This window comes from Lonchura striata, chromosome 2, assembly GCF_050655825.1.
Source record: "Lonchura striata isolate lonStrDom1 chromosome 2, ASM5065582v1, whole genome shotgun sequence".
Taxonomy (NCBI): Eukaryota; Metazoa; Chordata; class Aves; order Passeriformes; family Estrildidae; genus Lonchura; species Lonchura striata.
In genome coordinates, this window is record NC_140704.1 from 115671886 (window position 1) to 115694785 (window position 22900).

Sequence of the window (22900 nt, forward strand, 5' to 3'; positions counted from 1 at the left end):
CCAATAAGGAGTTAAAATTACACGGAATGCTTGTGAAGAAAATGTGGTCAACTGTGAACCTCAGACTTGCTCTCTAAAGTGAACTGTGAATAACAATGATCTTTAAATTTGACTAAATTCTGACTTGGAAGTGTAGGACCTGAAATCTGAACAAGCCAGGGACACGCCAGTGTCTGCAGTTTGTGTGTTTCACCCAAGACCTGAGTCCTCAGAAAAACATAATCTCGTGATCTATTCAAATTGGGTAATTATGCCCTAAATATTCCTAATTTGTATAGTTCTTTAGCTCTTATAGGTCATTATCGTGGTGTCAGTAAGGGCCAAGGCTTGGTGTCCCTAGGCTGAGTGAGATTCACCTCTTCAGCCTGCTGGCAAGTTTCAAACAATCACATTTGGGGTGATAGAGCTGGGAGGGCTGGCAGGAGCTGATGATCAGTGTTGGGCCTCATGGCAAATTCCCTGCAGCATTTCTAAGGTTTCTTCTGTGTCCTGCAGGCAAAACCACAGCCACTGTGGTGGCTCCTCCGCACAAGGTGTTGGAGCAAATGGGTCCCCACAAGGCAGGACAGAGTAGGGCATCCCTTTTTCCTTTCTCTCCTGCCAGGGGGTGGACTTCAGGGGGACCTCTGTGCTATTTCCTCTAGGTCATCTGCCCTAGAGCCTGGATGGTCACTCATTGCTTTTAGTTTAGATGTTTCCCAGGACCAACAGAGAATTGTGCAAGACTTAGATGCTGTTGACACAGAGAGTTGACAAGACACCTATGCAGAGACATAACCAAAGATTTCTCCCGATGTTTCCTATCTTTTTCAAAGCTGACATACCAGGATTTTAGTAGTGTAAGCAGTTGTGAGTTGCCTGGCTGCAAAGCAGGTCAGGGTGGACTGGAAAGCTGATTCCCTTGTGCAGTGCTTTGTGTGAATTCCACTGGCAATGTCTTCAGTCTCTATCTCCTCTGCTTATGCACACTCATGGTCTGAGGAAGTTCTCCATTGCTCTCCCTCTTTAGCAGGGCTTCTTACAGGGAGAGAACATCCAAGCCTTTGGGAATACATTAAAGAGACAAGGCAAATACCTATAGGCCCTGCTTGTGTAACACAGTATGGAGTCTTTGGGAAAGGACAGCCCTTTTCCATGAAGATATTAAGGCACATGAAGCCTATGCAGGCAGGTGTTTACTCCTCTCTCTTATTAAGCAGGAGTGGGACTTTGGAAGCTGTTTGACCCACAGTTTCCTCTGGCTCACATTTTCCCTTCACGCTTGCTGGGTTCCCATATGATAAAGGGTTGGCAAATAGTGGTGTGAGTCCTGTAGGGCCGTATGTTTTGTGTGTGAGGTAGGCATGGTGAACATGGGAAAGGTATAGTGGAAGGCACTAGAAAGCGGTTTTTGGGGATGCACCAGATTTTGTGGGACTGATGGAATGCCTGAGTGTGCTGTAGGTGATTTTGCAATTGTGTGTTCCACCACTGCTGGAGAGACCTAATAGGGCATGTTTCATATAGCTGAAGAAGCTAAGGACAGTCTCCAAAGATATTTGTACTTTTAACTCAAGTAGTATTTAGTTTATAAATAGAAGAGTGCTAAGTATGTTTTTTGGGCCCATCTTACATAAGGGAAAAAAAATCTGTGGAATAAATGGAGGTTAAGCTCTAGTCTTCAGCATCTTGAATGACTAAAGTCTCATTCTTTTTCTGTATGCAACAGTTCATTTCCTGGGGATGAAGAGACGTAGTAGTTGAAGGAGAGCTATGAATGCCACTAGAGTGGAAGGAAATAGCTGTTATTTTGCAGATTTCTTGGCTGGTGAATGCAGCTAACCCTAGCCTTACACAAAAGGATGGAGACAGTATGTATAAGTGGTGTCTGTCTTCTCATTTGGCTGAATTACACACTAAAGTAATTTATAACAAAGGGGTCAAGGTATATTGTTAGTAATTGTTATGTTAAAGAGCAAACGTAGCTTGCTGATTTAGCATCCATTTCCTCCTATAAAAGAGAGAAGGAAATTATAGCAGAGGATGGGGAGACTCGGAGCAGTGGAGGCAATAGGAACATTTCAGAATAATTTCAGCCGTATTTCTGCTAGGTTTGGTGACTGCGTTCTCTCATCTCTTTTTTTTTCTTATTTGGAGTGGCAAGTCCAGCATGCCCAATAGGGACACCACATTAATTCACCATGGAACACGATGTCAAGCTCAGGGATGAAGAACAGTGAAGCCTCTGTGGAGTATTTTCTGGCAAATTGTGATGGGAGCTGAAGTAGAATAATAGAGGGCTTCAGGAAATATTCAAATTCAGAATCAAAGTTGATAACATTAATTTCCTAAACTTGGTTGTTGGTTAGTTAGTTGCTGCTTGGTCACCTACTCTTGCATTTTATGGTTATTGATGGTTTGTCCTCTAGTTCTCTTGCTCTGGTTTGTGTACAGGCTGCACTATCAGAATTGTTGAGCCTGGTTTCATGAAAATGCAGCCCTGAAGATCACATGAAGATAACTCTCCCTGAGTTACATGGTGCTGATGGCATTTCTGAGTTTATGGGCATTCATGCTGCTTTTATGAGACCCTGCAAGAACCAGATGGGGTTGCTGGTGACTCAGAATGTCAGTGTCGTGCTGGCCTGACATGAAAATCTCTTGTTGACGTACATGAGGACCGTCATACTAATAAAACAGGGGATACCAGTAGCGTGCCATTCCACTGCTTTTTCATCAGAAAAGGATTCAGTCAGAAAGCAAGGCAAATAGGAAGAAGTGCTCACTGATCCAGGACAGTTTGTTTCTAACTGTTGCATTGTTAAGTAACGCTGTGTCTGATGAGCTCAGCAATCTTTTCACCAGATGGGAAACCATCAGTCTGAGTGCACCAGACTGTGCACCAAAATGTGGTGATTCACAGGGATGAGTTGCAAAACCCTCACAGTGAACAGCCAGATGTCTGGAGTGAGCCGGGAGGAAGCACTGAACTTTAGCTAGGATGTGCCTGAAGTCATAGCCATCACCAAGCCTCAGTAGGGTTTGTGAGAATATTCCTCCATCTAGCCATGATCCAGAGTCCAGCATGCTCTTTGAAGCGTGCAGAACTAAGCAGGTAACTTCTCTTCCACAATGTAACCAGAGGGAAGGCTTGCAGATTAGAGTGCTTGTCTGAATGGGGTAGACATGGGCTCTGTCTTCTCCTTAGTCTCTATAGAGGAGGAGGGAGGAATCAAATCCTCCTCTTAGATTCTCCCCCAAGTGTCCTTCTACCCTGTACAGGATGGGATGACCTGTAGTAGTTTCTTGTTTGTGCCACTGTTTGGTGCACTTGTTTGCTGCTTGCAAGGACCATGGGATTCATCAAAACAAAATGAGGAAAAAACCTGTGTGAGTCTGTTGCTTAGTGCTTAGGGTGCTCTATGGGAGGGAAGAATCCTGCTTCCAGGCCCAAGTCTGTGTATTATTAACCTGGTGTTGAATGAGAAGCACAAAGGTATCAATGACACAAATTCCTCCTCCTGCTTCATTTAAACACAGTGTCCATAACTGACTTTTTGTGGAGTCCTCAGTTTATTTATTTCTTTCCTTGAAGGATGCAAACTAGAAACCATGTTTCTAAAACATGTCTGTGTTTAGGCATAAATTATTTATCAACACAGATTCTGGCAACCTTGCATTTTTGTAGATGGGATCTCCTGCAGCCTGGTGTACTTCACACGAGGAAGAAGGGTTCCAATGACTTTAGCCATCTTAAATTTAGTTGGGTTTTTTTTTTGTTGTTGTTTGTTTGGTTTTGTTTTTGTTTTTTTGCCAAACTTTTGCATTCAGGTGTTTCATATCCACCCAGCTCTGACTGCAAGATTTTGTGTGTTCTAAGGTATATTAATACAGTCTTTTGCAGAAGTTGACTGCACTTTAGGAATTCTTTGGCTTAGGAGAGTATTTTCTATATCTTATTAGGAATCTTTGATTTCTTTGCTGTTTGTATTTGGCTGAAAGAATCGAACTGAAAGAAGAAACCCCCATCCAAATTGCAGTGTATGTATCTCTTAAAAGAATAATTCAATGGACATGAGGCTGTGAATGTGTGGATGTTTGAGTTAGCTACAACCCCAGAAATACTGCAAAAATAGCTTTCTCAGTTGTTACCTGAACTACTAAGATCAGATAAAATTCACCATCAACTGTTTGTAATCCCATATTTTATATTTTAATGGAGATCTGCTGTCAGTTCTGGGCTGTATAGTTAGGCCAGTATTTTCTCAAAAGAAGGCAAAAGTCCTTACTTAAAATATGGATATAACCCTGTAAAAAATCTTTACATTTTTCCTGATACTGATAAGAACTTTTGTGTTCTTACTCCTTTCATATGCTTAGTTAAAATGATAATAATAAAAAAACCCAAAACCAAAACACCCACGAGATTAAATGATGCATACACAGAAATGTGAAAAGAATGTTCTAAATTACTATTATTTTCCAAAAATCATGTAATTCATTGACTGACTCATGTTTTATAGCAACTGAGGCACTGCAGGATGATGGCTGTCAGGTGTCAGTAAGCTGGCAGCTTAAAAGTTGCCTCTTTAAGTAGCCTCAAACAAATGAATTGCTCACTGTGTGTGGGGGTGGATTCTGGCCCAGTGTTTGCTGAGACACTGTTGGTTGAGGCTCTTATGATACTGCTGGTGTCTGGCTCTGCCTTCTGTGGTACATTTTTCCCTGCTATGGGCTGGAAAAAGTGGTTAGAGGTAAGACTGAGAGGGGGTTCCAGAGAGTCAGTGAGTCTGAGGCCTTATCTAAACAAAAATGGTAGCAATTTAACTGAACCTATTTAGACACAGAGGTTGCTGAATTAATGCCACCCCCTTTTTTTTCCTTTTTTCTAGAACCAAGTCTGGGGAGAAGCATTATTCATGCCAGTGCAATTTATACTGTTCCTAATGGCTATTCTTCCCCCTTTGTACTGTCAACAGCACTTGTTTTGTAACTCCTCTGTGCATATTCCAGCATATTCCTGGATGGTAAACCAGAAACTGGGTCCTGCAGCTTTTGCTTTTTCATTTATTTCTTCAAGGGTTATTTCCTAACCCTGTTAGTGATAGTCTGAACATTTAGCACAAGTCCGTTTGTGTATTCTCTTGTAAGTATGTTTTCCTGTCACCCTGTTTAGGGAGAGGCATCAAATAATTTCTTTTCATTTTTTGTGCAATATAGTGTATTAAGGGGAGAAAGGGAGAGAGTTTGATGCTGTAGATGACAAAAATTTGTTACATCACATGGCAAAATAGATGTTTTTCCATGCAGAATTTTCCCTCATGTCTTATTGGCTTATGACTGACAGTAGGAAAAAGCAAGTATTGCAGACAATTTGTGTCAATAAATTCCACATAAATCAAGAGAGGGACCTAAGCAGAAAAGCATTACTATAAGTTAATTTTCGTTGTTGCCAGAAACATTCCTGACACCTTCAGTAAGACTTGATGGTAAATGCTGGTAGAGATGAGCCCAAGAAACATCCCTTGTGGGATGGCTTGTGTGTTAAACTACCTGACTTCCAGGTCTCAGAGAAAGTATAGTTTCAAAATGGAGAAATCACAGCAGCAAGCTAAAAGAATGACTTTTCCCCCCTTTGTAATAATAATGTCAGAGATGTTATTACATTTGGCCCCAGGAACGGATTGGAAGTGTTTTTCAGAAGGGAAGTGCTTCCAGCTCCATGTCTCTCTCAAGTGTTCCATTCCCATGTACTTGCTGGAAGCCTTTCAGGAAACCACATTCCCTTTCCCGTCCCTGTTCAGCAGTGCAATTCTTCCCAGCCACTGCGGCTCACAGACTGCCTCATCCTTCAGCCTGGGAAAGGAATGTGACAACGAGGGGGCAAAAGTGCTGGCACCTCCAATCCCATCCCATGTGCCTTTCAGAAGAAACCTCTCCTCCTTTGCCCTCCCTGCCTTATGAAAGGGTTTTCTACATCCATAAGCATGTTTAGAAAGATCTGCAGTCTCTAATTTTCCAGTGTGTGGTGGGGCAAGAATGTAATTTTAGCTGGAAACAGTCACATGGCCAGATCCTCAGCCGTGTGCAAATCTGGCCGATGCTCCTGAGGTTGCATTGGGCTATGTTCATTTACACTGGCCCAGTGTCTGGTTCCCAAAGTAGTCCCTGATAGCCCTAAATGATAGCTGGTGTCTGAGAGTACCACATGTGAATGAAACACTACTGCTGTGCAGAGGAAATGCCCTGAAACCATGCAGTGGTGCCATTTTCCAGATAATCAACAATTCAAAAAGATGGTGAAGAAATGCTGTTTATATTACAAGTTTCAATAATTAAGATAAAGGGGGAGAAATAAGAGAAGGGATAAAGGAACTGTTAATGACTGAGAGGACAGAATCGTATTAGAGACAGAAATGTAAACTTGTTTTGCTATTGCAAAAAGCCCAGGAGATGCACATTTCATTCTACAGAGAAATATTCTGATCAGTACTTTTATTCTGCCATAGCAGCAGGGGATTGAGCTTGGATCCCAGCCAGCCTTTTTTATCCTCTCTTTAAACTAAGCAATTAAAAGAGAACACAAGGCAGGATAGTTTAGCCAGCTCTGTTAGTTTTAACAGAATGGGTTATTGGGCAATGCCATTGTGGCACAGAACAATTCCTCCTAGCTTCTGTGCCACAGGAGCAGTTAAAGCTTCCAAGATGAATTTCCAGCCATTGCTGTTAGGATGATTGTACTGTTTGCTTTTTCTTTAGTTTTATGCTGTTTCATTTGCTTGTCATTTTTTACGATTTGCATTGTGTGGTGCATGGGTGGTAATGATTAGATAGTGATTCTCAGCACAACAGTTTCTCTTGAAGCAGACATTTGTCCACCCTGAGACAATTGCTCTCCAAAACTGAAGGAAAAATTATGGGAGGGAAGCCTTACAGCTACTGGAGTCAAAGAAAATTCTCTTATTGACCTAAGTGGGCAGGAAGACTGAGAGACAGATTGCTATTCTTTCCATGTCTTGAAAGATTTAAGAAGCTGAGGCTTGGAAAAATCAGGATAAGTAGGTGACCTTTGGAAACTATTTGGAAACTGCAGGTGCACAGTAGCTCTAAAAATTACAATGCTTACTTAGGCATCAGAAATGTCTTCAGGGGTTTTAGAGAAGTAGCTTAATTTTTATTTTGATTTTTTAATCTAAGTGGTTTAGACTGTGGACATTATGGTTAAGTGGGCAAGGGTTGGGAAACTGAATTTTGTTCCAGCTCCTGATGCTCTTTTAATGTGTCCCCCTGCAGTAGCTTTTAACCCTGTTGCACTTAGGAATAATCTGTAAACTGGGAATAACAGTGTTGCCTACTTATGTTTTGAAGCTTGACTAAATAATGTTTGTAAGAAACTATGTGAGGCCAAAGTCATTGTGGGGCTAATCAGTTGCAGAGATGGAGCTGACACACAGGACTGTCAATAATTTGACACCATATACATTTCCTTTACAAAAGTGGTTCCCAAACTTCACTGGCCCATGGGAAGCCCAGCAAGAAAGTAATGTGCTGCATATAACATATGCTTTACTCTTTTCCAGTGGTCTCCATTTTAACTCTTTAATTTCCAGCAGCCACCAGAAACAGAGAAGAATTTAGTGGCAGAATGGAAGACTGCTACTTTATAGGGATTTTAGAAACATAAATGCTATCCCACCTTGTGTGAATTCATGAAGTCATTAAATGGAGGTTAGGAAATTTTTTTTGCGTGTGTGTTCTTCAGTGGGAATTAATTTTCCACCAGAAGTTCTTCAGGGAAAACGGAAGGATTTCTTTTTTGTGTATGTGTAAAACATATTGTTTAATATATCTCATGACTTTCTGTGTTAAAAAAAGTGTCATCACCTTCACCTCATTACATTAACTCAACTTGTTTTCAGCTTCAGCTGTGCAGTGTTTATCACCCTCTATTGTCATATATTACACAGCTGCAGAATGGCAAGTTTTTTTTTTTTAAAAGCCAAAACAATGAAACCAAATCCAGACCAGAATTGAAGCTCCTGGTAGGTGTGAACAGTGTAGTGAGTAAAATGTCTTTAAGAAGAAAGTGTTTGCTGAAAGATTGGAATGTCAAAGTTAAAAGTTTATTTACAAGACTTCAAATATTAAAATCAGAGGAAATGTTTGAAATGTTCATAGCCTGAAGTATCAGTAAAACTTATTTCCCATTAGCATTCATGAAGCTGATTATGTTTGCATTATATCAATAAAGTCAGAAGGCTTGAAGTGAATTGAAGAGTAGGAAATTTCTAGCCCTGGATCATGGTTTGGTCCATCTGAAAGGTTGCTGAACTGTAAGATATGAATCCTATAATCTTTTTGCTGTTCTGCCATTCACATGAGGTAATTTATTACAGACTTACCATGTCCTTCAATTTAAATCCCTTGAAATTAGCAACCATCTCAGATAGTCTTGGCCATAACTGCTCTTTTCCTTCTCACAAAACCATCACAATGATAATATGTAGCAGTTATTGTTTTGAAATTATTTGAAAGCTTCTGGAAAAAATGTGCTACGCAGGTAGTCACATGTAAATGAGCAGAGCCATCAGCCACGCTGAGCACTGGGGCTGGGGTCTGTTCTGAGCCAGTGCCAGCAGTGCCAGCAGCCACTACTCTTCTCCCAGTGCATGGGGACCCATACCAGGGGCATGGCCAGTAGCCAAAGGGAGGGGGCCCCTACCTGGGACTATGAGTGTTTTTTCAGCCTGTGTATACTGACATTCTGGGTACTGGGGACAAAACCAGTCAGCAAGACAGTGAAAAGTTGCTGTCTTTTATTCCTGTCCTATTCCATGTGTTCTTCTGAGGATGCAGAACCTCCTAGAACATGAGATGAATAAGAAATCATGTGCAGCAGTGGCCCCAGTGAGATGAAATTATGAAATAGTATTTGCCATGAAAACAAATTGATATTCATCAGTTTAAATGGTTACAATATCCTTATTGGAATGAGCTGCAAAGTTGGTGCATCTGTCTCAGAAGTAAAGTGATATGCCACCCATACAGTGGTGAGACATAAATAATCATGCTACAAGTCATGTCTTCTATTAAAGAACCTGATATTCCCTGTTTCAAACTGAGGAGAAGTAATCTGTGAGAAACAGAATTGGTAGACATCTGCTGTTAAAGTAAGACCCCTGCTTTGTACTCCTTCTACATCAACCAACTAGCTGATTTAACCACTTCAGCAGAAGCAGCGTTTAAATCACATTTGATTATTACTTGCAAAATTGACTCCTGACTCAGTGCACAGAATCTGCATGGCTATATGTTTATTTTTAAATTAAATTGGATAGTATATTTTCTTCATGGGATTCTTCCTTATTCTTGGACTCTTCCCTTTACAGTCTGCATCTGAGCAAAGATGTGTTCATATTTTAGAGGCAGCAGTGGCCCATGGATATCAAGTCAAGCCCAGCATTCTTCTACTTTATAGGTAGCCTCCAAATCTCTCTATCTCCCATTCTCATTAAACAAAATCTCTGAAATTTGTGCTGTGTTGCTGCCTTCTAATATGAGGAAGTGGTGCAGTGGATGACACATGGATATGCCTCCAGGGGAGCTGGATAGTATTCCCAGCTTTGCCATTTGCTGGCTAATATCCCAAAACTCACTTAACGTTTTTGTGTCTCAGTTTCTCCAACTGTGACAATGAGGCCAGCATTTCTCACTGTAATCAATAATAGATTCTTACTGGGTTTGGTGGCACTCTAGCACTCTGAGATTTGTGAGGGGGAAAAAACCCTAATTGTTGCTTTTAATAAATTTTCCTTGGTTGTGTTTCATTAATTTTACTTCACATGAGAATGATTCAGATTTATTCTTAGCCTGCTCCTTTACCAGTATGGAACATAACCTCTCATTCAAAGGTTTATCAGGATTTCATAACCATCAGTTCTGCTCAGTCCTTTCCTAATGTTTCATAAATATTTTTCCCTTAAATTTCTATGGCATAATGCAAACATAATTCCTTACTCCTATGTTATGGAATACAAACAGAAGGGACCAGACAGTATTATTCAAAAATGTTCAACTTATGAAATAATAAGTATTAGCTGACATGCCCCAGAGAGACATGACTGACCAGCTGCTCTGGGTGAAACAAATAAATAGAAAAATCCTTTATTAATGATGTATTCTGCAGTAGATTCTGTCTGGGGAATTCTGTAGAAATAGACTCTTTCTCATCTCCTTCATTTAAATGAACTAAGGAGAAGACTGAGTTCCTGGAGGTTTGGTAGGCACATAAACAGTGTACAAATACATATGGAACAGTCACACTGAGGGAGGATTTCAGCTTTGGTAACCACTACATCTTGAATTTTCTTTGGCTTTCCTCAGTCGGCTCAAGAATGTGGGTGAGACTTTCCAAATATAGACAACCAAAATTCTGACCAAAAAATACACACATTCTCAGAGCAGATTAAAGCAGGATTCATGGATTTGGGCCTTGGGCTTGGAGGGGGCCAATATAACCACAATGTTTGAATTGAAGTATCGTCAGCTTGGACCCTGCTGTTAGGGCTGTGGAGGTGGGAGGTACAGCTGACAGGCTACGGAGGTGGTTGAGTCATAGGAACTTTTACTGTAGTTTGGATGGATTTGGTTATTTTACTGCATTGCTCTAGCTTGCTTGAGGCATTCTGGTTGGCCTGACTCCAGGTCTTCTTTAGTCTGACTCTGCCCCAGCAATGGGTCACTTTGTCTCACAAATTGTATACTCGCAGAGAATGCACTTTGTTTCTGATGTGAGATGGAAGATAGGCTACCCACAGTAACAGGAAGTTTTGTGTACTAATATAAATTTGTTGAAAAATTTAGGTTGTGACAATGGTGTTGAGACCCTCTCCTTCAGCTCTTCCTTTTCCTGGAAAAATGATCCCAGCTTGCTCAGCTGTCCTCTCAAGTCACGTACTCCAGCCCTTGGTCCACCTTGGTGGCCCTCAGCTTTACTTACTCCAGTTTGTCAGTGTCCCAAAATTGGATGCAGTACTCCAGATGTGGTCTCACAAGTGCTGAATAGAGAGGAATAATCACTTCCTTGACTTGGTGGTTATTTTCTTAATAAAACAGCCCAGTATGAGGCTGGTTTTTAATGCTGCAAAGATGTATTGCTGATTCATGTTAAGTTTTTCCTCCAAGAGCCCTGGGTCCGTTTTTTGCAAAGCTGCTTTCCAGTCAGTTGGTCTCTAGACTATCCCAAAGGCAGGACTTAGTATTTGCCTTTGTTGGACATCATGGAGTCGTGTATGCCTTTAGGTACAGATGCTCATTTTGCACACACAATGAATTATTGCAAATACAATTATCTGCTTGTACATGTATCCATCAGGTTTGTAGGTTTACAGACACATTTTGTTTTTGTTGACAGCCTTGTGGTTTCCAGAGACCAATGAACTAGTAAAATTCATAAACTTCATATATATGCAGGGAGATTTCTCATAGAACACTTTTAATAATAAACCTCTCTGTTAGGCATGGTTCTGTTTAGTTTGTCACTTCTCTCCTTGACTTTTCTCATTTTTAGATAAAGGCAGTGAGGACCACATGAGGTATATTGGTATAATCAGTAACACAGACTTGTCTGGACCTCAGGAGATAAGTCTGTACTGTATCAGCAGACAGCCCCTGAGAATGCTCTTCAAAGAAAAAAAGTTTCCTCTATCTTTCAAAGGGACCTTCCTTCTGCTGTCTTTATTGGATTGCTCATCGGCCTCCTCCAGAGTTGGAGAAATTCCTCTGAAGACCCCTTAAATTGCATTTCAATTATACAGGAGGCTGCCCTTGCAGGACCATTCTATTTCCAAGTCACCCTGTGGCTTCTCAGAGGTGATGTGGTTTTGGAATCTCCATTTCAGGTAAAAAAGAAAGCCCTGTTCTGTCAGCCTCCAACAGACATGTGCCTGAAAAGGCATATCTAATTGATTTACAGAGAATCAAGTGCTCTCTGTAGATAATGTTTGCCCAATGTAAATCTCTCACAAATTAGGCATTCCAAGGAATGTGTTCATCAGCAAGGTGTTACAGAGCAACACTGATCCTTAATGGCCAGTAAATGCAAAACACAAATGATACAGAATGATTTGATGTTGCACACATAAAATGTTAAATTTTTATTTCACATTTGCAATGCAAAATAAGTATTCTGGTTTTCAGATGTGCTGGTGGATGCCAATAATTTCAAAATCAGCTGATATAACAATATAAGTAAGATGTTTTGAGCTTAAGTGGCTTTAAAAAAAGGAAGCAGATCCTAGGATAGAGTGAGATGGATTGAAAATACTCCAGGATGATTCAAATGCCAGACCCCAGTCTGGGTTTGGGCCATGTGTAAATTTTGTTTGGTCTTTCCCAGGTCCATAAGAGTTGGAGTCACTGGCATTCTTGTGGGAGACTCTGTATTTCATACTATTTGTCATTCTTTCAGAGATCTGGAGTTTATCCACTATTTCCTGCAGAGAAAACCTTGGTAAAAATCACCCAGAGAGTCTCAGTAAAGGAGACTGCACTTTGGTAGAAATCAAATGAGAAGTCTTGTTGCAGTGATTTAATAAAGCAAACAGGTTATATCTCTATTGATTCTGGCTTATTTCCTCTACATAAAAGAAGACTTTTTGCTGCCTTTGAAAATAAAACATATACCAGACTCTTATTATTTTTATTGGTAGAAGCCCTCGCAGTGTACAAGTGTTAGTACAAGAATGAAAAGTTATGGGGAACAAAAATTGAGGGAAAGATATGAGTGGAAGTTAACTTTTCTGAAGTGTAATTAATGTATATGAAAACAAAATGTTTGTTTTTCAGTTTCTTATCACATTTTCCATCTGGTATCGGCAAAGCTTTTAAACTTCCACTTCCTCTGTGCAGTTTTGCAATATTCCTATTCACAGGAAGTAAGAGGAAGAGCTTTATGAGGGATACATTACAAATAGAGTGTATGTAGGTATTTGGACAAAATCACTGGGCTCAAATCTCATCTGGTGTAAAACGGAAGACCCTTCAATGGATGTATGAAATTCAGCTTGTCTGTGACCTGGTGCTTCATTCTGCAGCACTGGTTATTTTTGTTACAATTTACTGATATTTTTTTCCTGGTGCTTTTCATCTATGATCTCAAACACCTTATTAAGCAAGAATGAATATCTTTACAGTTTTTAGACTTGGTAACTGTAAATACAATCCGTGCCTAAGAAGTACTTCAAAGGCCAGGATTTGGTAGCAGACTTCACTGATTTGCTGAGCCAGGTCCCTTTATTCCCAGTTCAACATACTATCAATACACTGCTTTCCAGTGTAAATGAGTGTTTCATAAACAGGCTGGAGAACAGCACAGCTCTCAACAGCTTGTGAAAACAAGAATAAAGCAATCAATTATAGCTTTGTGTCTTGGTTGCAAAAAGATTGGTCTTAGGTCTCATGAGTGTGAAAAGAGACCATAAAGGCTCTGGTGAATTGCATTGTTCTGCTCACATCTCTCTCAACATCGGGAACCCAAGATGCCAGTGAGGAGTGGCTGATTACTTGCACAGTTCTGTAACAGGAGCTCTGAGGGTATTACAAAGTACATGTTACATATCAAGGCTGTAGAAGCCTACATGGAGCCATTCTTTCCTTTTTTTTCTTTCTTCTCCTATTCATTTTTCCTTTCATCACTGAAGGCAGCTAGAGCCTTCTAGTGTGAAATTCAAGAGCAGAGCCAAGCTTCCTCTCCTTTAAACATTCCAAACGATTGATGAACTCAAAATCTGCTTCGGGATCAACATCCAAGTTTTGCAAATGGTATCTGTCTTTCTAATTAGCTGATCGAAACCTCCAGATTTCAAACTACAAATATAAATATCCCATGACTTTAATCAATCTCCAATCCAGCTACAGGAGACTTATTCTGTTACTAATTGCTTAAAAGTTTCACTTCTTCTTCATATTACTTTTCAGAATAGTAAATGAATTTCCATAAATGCAGAGTGATTGAAGTTGCTTTTTTTGCCCCCCAAAAGCCTGAAACAATCCATTCACAAATCTTTCCTCCCTCTGTGATTTCTTCTGCCTCCTTTCCCAGCTCACAGGTATAACAAAACTGCCTTGCAAGATGAGCCTTAAAAGTCTATGAACATAAGCTTATAAATCTGGCTCTTGAACAAGCTCTATTATTTTTAACTGCTTTTGTGTAAGACAGGAGGCTATGTAAAGAACAGGATGTTTTGAACATTGAAATCTGGTGCATTACGTAATACGGCTGCTACAGATTTGATGTGATTTCTCTGCAGGTGTCAAAGGCATCATAAAGAGTATGCTACTGAGATGTTAAACATATAGTATATATATACCCAGTGGAATTACTGATATACTTTTTTTATCAGCAGAAATGCCAAATTTGCAGTTTGTGTTATATTCACTTGCAATTACAACGCAGCCTATTCTTGCAGTCTATTTAGATTTTATTGTACTTTGAAATAATTATAAACAGAATACTTAACAGGCTTTTGTTAATCTCCACTTTTTTAGGAGATGCATGAGGTGAACCACTACTGTCTTCCTGGGGACCTAGGGCTGCTACATTTTCCTTAAATAGGGAAGGATAATTGCATTTGTATCTACTCTGCACGATTGCTCTGCAGCCAGGTTCTCAGTTGCTCTTCTTGCCTCAGTCTCTCAGGGAAATGATACAGAAACTAATCCTTCCAAATAATGCAGGTGTCAGAGGTCTCTGTAAGAGGAAGGCTTGGCAGAATCTCTTGTGGAAATTTACACAACATCTGCCCACACAATGGCTGGACAGTACTGTTCTTCCTTCAGTTGTCAGGTGCACTGGAATGTGTATAGAAGAAAACCCAAAGAAAGATCCAAGATAATAATGCATGAAAAAAATGCAGTTTTTGTTGGAAATACAAACTATGATTCATTTTTCAATCATTTTTCCTGACTCATTAGTACCTTCTGTCTTGAAAAATTGCACTTTGTAGTAATTGAGCCATTAAAGAAAGAAGATATCATCATATTTTAGTAAGATAATTAGTTAATTTTGTTCTTTTTAAACTTTTGTCAGGGAAATTCGCCTTTCTGACTACCAAACCTGAGCCTAAGAATCTCCAGTTATAATACACATGTAAACAAGGGATTGATTTTACATGGTAAAAACACGGCTCAAACTAATGTGGAAAAACAGTGTGGTAGTGAGTTGGGAGAACAATACTGAGAGGGACTTCCCTGAAGAGGGAATGTATTATTTTCTCTGCTGTTCCTATCTCTCTCACCCATTCAATTTCAACACCCTCTTCATGCTGCACTCATTTTGTATCCTGGCTTCTAGATACATTCCTCCATGGTCACTTAGAGTTCTCTGGTATCATCTTACCATCATACACGATTCTTTACAGACAACTATTATCAGCTTTACGCTCACTTATTCACAAATTAGTGCCATTATTGTGGTGGATGAGCTAAGAACTGTGTTGCTCTTCGTGTCCTCTAAGTATCACTTTTCCCCTGGGCCTTTCCCATTCAACAGGGGGTGGGAAAAGTCACATTCCTTGCTAAATTCAGCTACTGTCTAATGAGACCCGTCTGTGTTGCCTTTCTGCATGGAAATTGTGGCCGTTGAAAACACCTGTTCAATCACCCAGTTCGTATTTCTGCCTGTATGAGGGAAGTGCCATTTGTAAATTTACCAGTGCTTTGGCCAGCCTAAAAAGGGACAGGTTTTGAGGTAATTTTGATCCTAATCTTGCCTTCCTGATTCGATGACACTTTTTAAGTGTCCATTTTGTCCTGACATAAATGACGGTGCAATGCATAAGGCAATGATGAACTGTCTTTGGGGGCTGGCTGGAGCACAGGCTGGAGCCTGGGATGCAGCGTCCGCCTTCTGGTCCTCACAGAACACCTAATAATGTGACACACAAACTTTGTACAAGGACTTGTCCTCAGTTGCAGATGTATTCCTGCTTGCTTGCTTGCTAGGGTCTTGTTGAGCTTCTCTATTGCCCTGCATCTAAGAGAATGATTACAGTGCCTCCAGTGATGAAAACCCAGTATGAAAGTTATGTATGGGAACAGTCATATTTAATTGTTTATTCACACATGATTACATATTTTCTTCATGGTCAGAATCAAACCCCTTTATACCTTACAGGAGGTAAAGGGAAGAGACCTCACTATCCCATCCAGTCAATGGAGTGCTAAGGAAAATCAAGTCCCATAGAGAACTGTATGTTGTATTGCCAAGTCTTAAAGTTTTGTTTCAAATATAGTGATATTTTATACTTTTAAGCCTTCATTCCTTAAGTCAAAGGATACGGTGAGAATTTGAACATCCCTTTTAAAAAAGAAACTTCAAAAACCAGCGTGTTGTGAGGGTTTGAAAACTCACAAATTAGGAGACAAGAAAGGATGAACTCTTTGAAAATCTTATGACTTTTTCTCCTGCAGCCTTGGGATTTTTCAGCTTTGATTCACAATTCTGAAAATTTGGAACAGCTGACAATATTTTTGCTCTTTTAAGGTGCTGCTATTTAATGCAGATGGTACTCTGAGGATAGCTTCTCTGGCAAAGGAGAGTTTTTAAAATGCATAGCTCATCTTTTAGAGCACAATGGAGCTGAGACCCTTCACTGAGAATTTCAGGCACAACCACAGTAAAAATAATAAATAAATGAGGCATCTCATTCTATCCAGATATGCTGTATGGAACTGTTGCTAAAGTACACATTTGCAAATAAAAGCAGCCTAAATTTAACTATGACTCAATTACACTAAATCTGACCCATTTTTGTTCTGTGTTTCAATTTAACACTTATTTACATTCTTAGACTTGGCGCTGTCGGAAGGGAAAGGAGGGGGAGCAGGCATTTTCATCCTCAGAATTGCTGTAAAAAAATGGTGATTAGGAAAACACAGCTATAGTCAGCCTGAAGCTGGGTAGCTCATTTGAACCCACTATAAAAGCAAAGATCGTTTTCTCATCCTATTAAAACTGAGTTAGCAACGGCTGCGTAGGCGGCAGGAGATCAGAAATGAACGTCCAACTTGGAGTTCGTACAGCTGGGGTCGGGTCCAAAGCAAACTGCCTGATTAGTGAAACAATTTGTTTTTTACAATGACAGCAAATAGGTAAATCTTGTGAGCGTCAGGAAATCCTGGAGGATTTTGAATGGGAGCAGTGACTGGTTTGCAAGTTGCACTTTGATTAGAAGGCATCGCTGCCTCTGGTTTTCATGCTCATGTTGCAGGGACATAAACAAGAGGGACTCAATTTGCTGGGGGCATTTATTTCTCTGTCTCTCCTCTCTCTCACTCTCTCTCTCTCTCTCTCTCTCTCTCTCTCTCTCTCTCTCTCTCTCTCTCTCTCTCTTGTTTTTACAATCTATGTGTAATGACTAATTGGCTGTGTTTTCCCAGCTATTTTATGTTTCTCTTGCCCTGGTTACAACGCGTACTAAAGCAGTATATCCACAGGGACCTATAGACAGCCAGCACTGCCAAATGATACGCAGCATTCCCCTTTCTCTCTAAGTGTAAAACATTTACAAGTAAATTTACAAATGCATTAAGAACATTTCCTCAGTTGACTGTTAGTGTTTATTTCTTCCCTTTCTCCTCGCGGGAGCAGACACCTTCCAGCCCCTCAACTTTCACACAGTGCTCTCCCGTTATTTGCCTCCTTCCCTCCCTGTCGCCCCTTTCCCTGCTCTCCCTCCTCCTCCTCCTCCTCCTTTTCCAGTTCAGCGGCGCAAATTTCTGTTTGTGCCAGTGGGGCGGCCTGGCGAGACCGCAATTGCTCTACCCCACAGATTGACGAGCCCTCAGATGCCGATTTACTGTAGATGGCAGCCACGCTGGAGCCGCGGCACATCTGGAGTGGAGTAAGCTTACTCAGAAACAGGGGCCAGCTCCAGCCGGAGCCAGCGCAGCCGAGCGCGGCGCTGAAAGGCAGCCCTCCTGCCTCCCTTCCCTCCTCCCCGGCTACATTTCCTAATGTAAACAGAGGCCAGGGGGGAAGGACACAGTAACTCTTTGCTGCGTGTTTGTCATTTCATGTTCTTTATCTGCTTGAGGTCAAACTGGAGCTCTGGAAAAACAGAAGCTTTGCTTTCATTCTAAATAGCTGAAAGCCAGCGCTGCTGAAGGGAAAAAAAAAAAAAAAAAAAAAAAAAGAGAAAAAGAAAGAGTTTGCTTTTTTGTTTATTTGTTCCACTTTATGGTAATTTGGGGGATAATTTCATTATCTGCAGCCAAATTGAAAACAAGCTGTTGTCTATGCTAATGATACCAGTGTATTATATTATGTACAGTAGGCATGGAGCCCTTTAAACGAGTGTATTTCTGGTTACAGCTGTACTTTGACTTCTTTTTTCTTTAATAGTTGCAAAATGGGACTTTCCTTTTATTATCCTGAAACAAAAAAGATTAGCCATGGCTGCTTTGTTTTACAAAATGGTGAATACCTTTCACCACCCAGTGTCAATCTGCTGTCCCACAAATACATTCTGCAAAGAACATTACTGCAAGGCAAAAAGTGTAGTTGTTCTGGGGCAGATATGCTGATTTTATAGTCCAGTTCACTGGACTGCTGAATTTTAATACCTACATGTAAAGAAGTGGGAGAGATTTTTGGAGCATTTACTGACTGTCAGCAATCTGGAAGAGAACTCTGTGATTCTTTACAAGTTTCATATAAATTTTATTTCTTCTTTCTAATATCAAAATGATAAAGTTTATAGATTAGTTGTTCAAACAACATTAAATCATAAACAGAATCACAGAACCAGCTAGGCTGGAAAAGACCTTTAAGATCATTGAGTACAACCCATGACAATGCAAATATGCCATTTTAAATGGCTTTTCCCACTCAGTATTCCTTGCAACTCAATGGATTTTGCAGCTAATAAAGGAGAGAAAACAAACTTCAGAAAAGACTGTTGATCACATACTGATACTGATGTTGATTTAGCTGTCTTTATAGTAAAAATCTGATTCAGATGAGAGCAGTGGTTTATCTGGTATGGAGACTAGTGAAAAATCTTTCTCCGTACATGTATGAATAAATAAATATGCAGGTCAGACTCCTAAACCATTTTTGTCTATACGAGTAGAAAATCTTTGACTACCACATGGTTTTCCAGGGATGTTGGTTCATTGTTGCTTCTCAGTTCACAGGCCACACTCAGTATTTTGGTCTTCTGGTGGGTAAAATTCCAGATAAGTAGGTTGCTTCCTTGATTCTCAGTGAAGGCAAACATGTCTATCATGTAGGAGAACTTGGGCTGGGCAGCAAGTGTAGCTGGACAACAGTTTTTGTACCATGGCAGTGCCAAGTTTCAGCAGTGCATTTCCTACTCCCCCACAGGGCTCTTCCAAATGCTGTTGTATGTTCTGGGTAGATATATCATAATACTTACACAAAAAATAGCAATATAGGTTCCATATTTCTTTATTACCGTTTTAGTTGATTTTATTAATTCTGTACACACAGAATTACTAAAACTCACAACTGTGTTTTCTCTTACTTCAGGATGTTCCAGGATGATGCCAGTAGGAAAGGGCCAAAATTCCCCATGAAACATCTTGCCCAGGTCTCAGCATTCTCACCAGGGGAAGCAGTGAGCATTACCTCCTTATGGCTGCTTAGAAACGGCTCGAGGTGAAACTCTGTAAGGAGGGGACTCTGCGTGGGAGAGGTGTCGATCAGCATGGAAAGACTAAATTGCACATCTTCAAGGTCCAGAACGACCTTTCTATGCCTGAAGTCAGGAGCAGCATCATGGGTCCAGGGAGAAATGCAGGGATGGCACACCATTTTGCATAATCTACGTGACTACTGAGTTGGATAAAATGGTTTCTTTGCAGTGAAATGATTTATTTAGAAAAAACTCCACATGTCTACATGGAAAGGCTGATGGAACCAGTCTCAAAAGCAAAGCTCTTTGGCAAACTTCAAGAGAGATCTTGGCAAATGACTGAAGTCTAAAGCTTTAAGGGACAGTTGGATTTTAGCTGAGTTTTTCTGTAAGCCTGCAGGGCTCCGGCTGGCAGACCATTGCTCAACCTTTTGACTGTCAGCGTGGAGGATTGATGGCCTGTCATTGCAGGATGGCCCACCAAGCAGTCTACCTTTGAACTAAAGACCTCAGGCCTTCCAGGTTTCAAAACTGGGACAACACTTGTTTTGAAACTTTTTTGATGTGTTTTGGTATTCATTGGAAATATTTTTATGAATTACCAAATCCTGATCCCAAAAAGCGTTCCATAGGAGTTTTTTTTAACAGCTCTATTCTAGTCTAAGTTTAATGACCCTGAGGGGAAAAAAAAAGTTTCTCCATAAAGGAGAAATAAAACAGAATCCAGTGAATTAGTCTGAAGCAGTACTTCTCTGACCCTTACTTACTGGACAACTGTGACTATAATCCCGCTGGTGTCCTTGGACATCCAGTTTGTTTTGGGCTCAGTTATATGGTTCTAGTCCTAATTTTAAACATGATGTCTTGGTAAGAATTGTTTAAGCATGTTTTTTTTTTCCCCTGTTCCATTTAGTGCACATTTGAAGTTGATTCAGCTCCCTGTTTTGCATTAATGCCAAAAGTGTCCATGAAGTCTCAAAGTTAAATAATCTTGGTAGATGACTATGCATCCTACTGATTATGCTATTGTTATTATATTAATAGCATACGCTCCAACTTAAGCAATGTGCAGGTGCAAGACTCTCATTCAGCAGTACATAACTCTTTCATCTGCCGTTTCTTGCCAGTAGATTTCCTGCCCATATGAATGTTTCTTGTGAAATTTCTGGAGAATAGCTGTTGGAGTTTTGCCAGTTGTAAGAAAGCAAATGCACAAACAACCTACTTCCAAAACTCAACCAACTCCCCCTTCCCCAGTCATCTCTTTTTGCAATGATTAATTCATCATAGATGTTCTGTATCTAACAAAAATTACCAATTGTGACAAAATAAACAGTGTGGATTAATGTAAAGGCAAAAGTAAAAACTCTCCTAGTTGTGCCAATAATGTCACCTCAGTGTGCCTGTGTGTTGATGTTGCCATGTATCACAGTACACGTAGGTACCTCTCTTTAAGTATGTGCCCATGCCTGTCCTGAGTCATTCACTCTGTAACACTTCCTTTGAATCCTACCCATATATATTAGCTTCAAAAGACAATTGGTCTTTCAAATAATAGCCAATTTTGAGAGAAACCTTAACTGTGTGGGGTTTTTTTTGGGTGAGCAGACTTTATCTACACACATGCTCAAACAATAGTGAAACCTGTGGACTAGCATGCAGAAACTATATTTATTCCAGTAGGCTTCATGCTTTGTGACCATCATTCAGAAATGAAGGCAGAAGAGCACTCTGAGAATCAGAGGGGATTTAAGGGTTTGAGAAGTGTATCAGTAGGTGTTAGTCTGCAAAAGCATACGTGTGTGGGAAAAGGGCAGTTAAAATAACCCAGGTATTAGTATTGTACTTTAAAAGGCAATAGATTTCTATAACATCTAAATAAACAGAGAAATCTGCCTAGAAGTAAAAAAAGGAATTTCCAGCTTCAAGTGTGTTATTTCCTTTCAACAGAATTATTTCCAGTATATCTTTTCCATGTTTTTTGCAAAATGTTATTGACATCTGAAAGTCAAACACCAATATTTGCAATATTTTTGACCCCAGTATAAACTGTAAAAAATTATCCTGTCATACTTTCTTTGCCTGCTTTCAATGTTTTGTCTTGTTGAAACAGTAGAGGTTTCATTGCACTGAAGCCTGCCATTTGTTATTGGCATTTCTCAGAAGAGTAAGAACAGTCGTCAATTATATATTTTTCCAACAAAAATATAAACTCAGTATATAAATGTCCAGATTATAATTCCACCCCAAATATATACGTACCCTAAAAATAAACCACAATAAATGTTAGACTAAGCAAAAATGAAGAACAGAGAAAGAATGAAGTAGAGGAAAAAAGAGGAAAAAAAAGTAGAAAGAAAACCACAACAATAAAAATTGCAGGCATTAAATAATACAGTGGCTATGAAAAAAAAGCACATAAAGATGAAGTTCAGAGACAGACAAAGGAAACCATCCACAGAATTGTTGCAAAAGCATAATTTATTATTACCTGGTGGGTGAAATTGTCATCACAGTCAAGTCAGGTGTCCTGAAACACAACAAATAAAACCCAAGAGATTTTAAATAGCCAAGATTAAGGGAAGATTGCAAATAATTTCAGTGATCATCAAACGATCATTTAATAATGTGTCAGTACAGAAGATTTAATAACTGTGTTCACTATCAGATTTAAATTGAGTTATACAAATAAGAATTGCTGTGTTCTAAAGAATTATCCCCTTCTCAGATTTTTCTGAAGGAAGAAATAAGACTTGGATGCTCTGATTTTGTGAGGGATAAATTAATTCATTGGGGACCAGGTTTGTGTTTTGAACTTCTCTAAAATGAAGATGCATTTTTCCTGGGACTCTAATCCAGACCCATCTCTAATTCTGTTGTCCACAATTAAGAAAATCAACCTTCTGTGCAGACCATGATTTAAAACTGTGAGTCTAAATTATTCCTGTAAGTGAATTTGAACAAATTTGGTGCTTTTTAGTAGATTCAACCCCACTACAGGACTCAGTTTTATTTTTAGGTGAGCATGTGGATCTCTGGTAATCAGTAAGGATTGTACAAGTGTGACACAACAAAAGTCCAGTTGTAGCATGAGTATATTCCTTATTAGTAATAGCACTACTATATTGGTTTTCCAACAAAATTTGAAAAATATTTCATTACTCTTTGGTCCACTGAACTACTGAACTGCCAATTCCTAACAGAAAGGAGCTGTAACTGAATCACTAGTAAAAGGTGCAGGAAATTAGATAAAAAGCTAACAC

General features: G+C 39.8%; 2 long non-coding RNA genes across 4 annotated transcripts in view; one reads left to right on the forward strand and one right to left on the reverse strand.

The window, feature by feature from the left end:
• On the forward strand, positions 1-21211 carry LOC146768387 (uncharacterized). The gene is made up of 2 exons (XR_014953410.1): positions 1-17882; positions 19532-21211. It is a non-coding gene; the product is annotated as an uncharacterized LOC146768387 (long non-coding RNA).
• Positions 17323-22900, reverse strand: part of LOC146768388 (uncharacterized) — a 17465-nt gene continuing 11887 nt past the window's right edge. For 2 of the 3 annotated variants that reach the window (XR_014953413.1, XR_014953411.1), the window contains one exon: positions 17323-22167. This is a non-coding gene — a long non-coding RNA (uncharacterized LOC146768388). The remainder of the gene's footprint in view (positions 22168-22900) is intronic. The other variant, XR_014953412.1, reaches the window with a different exon arrangement.